Raw genomic sequence first — 3188 nt, forward strand, 5'->3', positions numbered from 1 at the left:
TTTGGGGAGACCCGAGTGAGCCAAGACACTGAAAATTCTTGGCTGGTGGCAGCCTATCAGATCTGAGCTGGTAATTAAGCTTAGAGGGGTTCATGCTAGCTTCTCAGGTTATGAACGCTAAGGTTCAAATCTGAGTAGGAAGCTACGACAGCCGGTCAGTACATGGGTGCACTTAGACGCCCCGGCGGGTGCAGTGGTGCCTGCGGGCAGCGCTTTGGGGACCCCTGGTCTAGCTGCTTCTACTCCAGGGGTTAGTTCAGCATAACTATGGTGCTCAGGTTGTGGATTTTCATGCACCTGAGCACAGTAGCTATGTTGACCTAAATTTTAAGTGTACACCAGGCACATCAAAAGCTAAGGGTTTGTCTACATTACCCGCTGGATCGATGGGCAGCGAATGATCCAGCGGGGATTGATTTATTATGTCCAGTCTAGTCTAGACTCAATACATTTACTGCCAAGCACTCTCCCGTCAAATCCGGTACTCCATCAAGGGTGAGAGGTGCAGGTGGAGTTGACAAGAGAGCGTCAACCATCAATTTACCGCAGTGAAGACACTATGGTAAGTAGATCTAAGCACGCAGATCTAGCTTATTCACAGAGCTGAAGTTGCATAACTTAGATCGATCCCCTCTCCGCAGCATAGACCAGGCCAAGATTAGGCAGGTAGGGCTAAGTGCATTCTGCCCAGGGGTTAAATGGAAGGAATGATAACATTCCATTTAAGCTTTACCTACAACTGCATAACAGCTGGATGTTTCTGCTATAATGATCAGTAATGAACTAGTTAATATTGTCTGTAAATTGTTGTCAATATGTTCTAGAGCTATCACTGTACTGAGATGAAAGGGAGTAATTCATACCTTTATATTATTGGACCAAGTACGGAAACCTCTGCATAAATGGGTTTTGCACAAGGGATCTAAAAAATGTTGAGAAAAAGGGAGTCCTATACCCCAAACACAGTGCATTGGTGCAAGTGGCTAAGGGATGACTCCTTTGCCACTTCATGGCCCATATGCTCTAGTAACAGCTAAGATTCTTGTGTACTTCCTACACGGAGAGTCTAAACTTTAGACCTGTGTACGCATGTTGAGAGCGCTCTACTGGCTCTACTGTCTTGCCCCCACCATGCCATCATTTTTGGCAGTATGTGTCTTTGGCCTGGTCTATATACAGATTTTGCACTGGTATAACTACTTTTGTTAGAGGTGTGATTTTTTTACTGATATAGTTATATCAATACAACCCATAACACTGATGCCCCCGTATAGCTAATTCCTCTTCCTGTACAGGAATAATGCCATGTCTACACTACAAACTTTGGTATACAGAAGTTATGAGTTTGAGGTAATACGGAATATGATCCTTCTCCAACCACACTGCCTCCTATTAAACAAAGGTTTATCTCCCCAACCTGCAAAAATTGGGATGTTTACATTTTTGAGGGCCAAAATGCCAAACATTGGAAGGGACAAACTGCAGAGGGTTGGTTGTTCGCAGAAATCTCCCACAAGGAACACAGCAGCAGTATAACAAATACAGAACTGAAACCTACTAATATCACTGAGCTTTATACCTTTATATGTGCTGGCAATTACTTCCAGCTGTCCTCCTTGCTATTTTAGCATTTTTTCAGTTTGTCTTTTTGTTTTAAAGAATAAAATACTTCATCAGGATTCACTGTTTTTCTCTCTCTAGCCTCCTTCTGAGTTTTCAAACAATAGTGCTGGTTCTTGTACTATATGTCCCAGAATCTGCTCTGGCTTTTAGTTCATTCCCATGTATAAATCAAGGTCTGAGTTTTGATCCATTAAGCTTTGATGGTTTCAACCCTACCAAATTGGATATGCAAACTCTCTTCATGTTTTAACACAGCAGCGACATCTGTTGGGACACTTAAATAGACAGTTCCCAGATATATCAGTTAGGGCAGTGGCCCCCAAACTATGGGGAGCACCCCCATATGAGGTGCGGAGGAACATTCAGAGGTGTGCAGCGGGACCCAGGCCAGCCTCCACAGGGTTTGGGGAAGGAGCGCTACCCAGCCCCACTCTTCCCTCAGCTCTGCTCCAGCCCCATCTCCAGGTCCCAGTCACGACTCCACTCTGGCTCTGCCCCCAGCCGCGGCCCCGAGTGTGGCCCTGCTTCTGGCCCCAGCTTCCAACCATGGCTTCAGGAGGGGTAGACAGCAGTAAAGGGGGATGTGAGGTAAAAAGTTTGGGGACCACTGAGTTAGGGCCTGGGCAAGGAGGCAGGTCTTTCTCAGTGGATGGTCTCTGATTGGTCCAACAGAGCCTGAGTTTGCTAAACTTTTACTCAGGGTATCTCTATGTTGAAAAACGCTCCACCATTGTAATGCTTCAGGGTAGACACTACCTATGCAGATGGAAGAGGTTCTCCTGTTGCTTTAGGTAATCCACCTCCCCAAGAGGCAGTATCTAGGTTGACAGACGAATTCTTCCATTGACCTATTGCTGTCTATGCCAGGGTAAAGACAGTATAGCTACGTCTCTCAGAGGAGTGGATTTTTCACACTCCACAAAACGTGGCTATTCCAAAGCAAATTCTTAGCACAGACCGAGCCTCGGGCTTTTTTTGAGTGGAATGTGCATGGTTGTTTGGTGGAGAAGGTCTCCCTATTTGGCGTTTTAAAGATTATTTATGCACTTAGACCCCAGTCCAGCAAAACACTTAAGCATGTGCATAACTTTTAGGACATGAAGAGTCCCACTAAGATCAGTTTGATTACTCATGTGTATAATGACATACGTGCCTAAGAACTTTGCTGGACGGGGCCTTAAAGTCTAGGAAATCTTTTCTTTATTTCTCTGTACTTCCAGATTAGTTTTCCTGTGTCGAAAATTCTGCTGCCTTTTATTTCTTACTCAGAAATGGATCATCTGAGATCTTGGTGTACAGTGTCTTGAGGAGGCATGGAAGAGAAGTGAAGGGGGTTGCTGGAGGCATAGTGAGGGAACAGGGTGAGATGGAGTGGTATATCATTGTTAAATACTTTAAACATTAACATTTATAGATTAAATAATTTAGCACTTTAGGTTTGCTATGTGGATAAAAGCCTTCTCCATCAACATGTTCATTCCTTTGTTGTCCACTTCCCCTCATATATCACCCCCTACACTGTGCGCAAAAAACTGTAGGACAGGAACCCTGATTGATCAATGCCA

Source organism: Chelonoidis abingdonii, chromosome 9, assembly GCF_003597395.2.
Source record: "Chelonoidis abingdonii isolate Lonesome George chromosome 9, CheloAbing_2.0, whole genome shotgun sequence".
Taxonomy (NCBI): domain Eukaryota; kingdom Metazoa; phylum Chordata; order Testudines; family Testudinidae; genus Chelonoidis; species Chelonoidis abingdonii.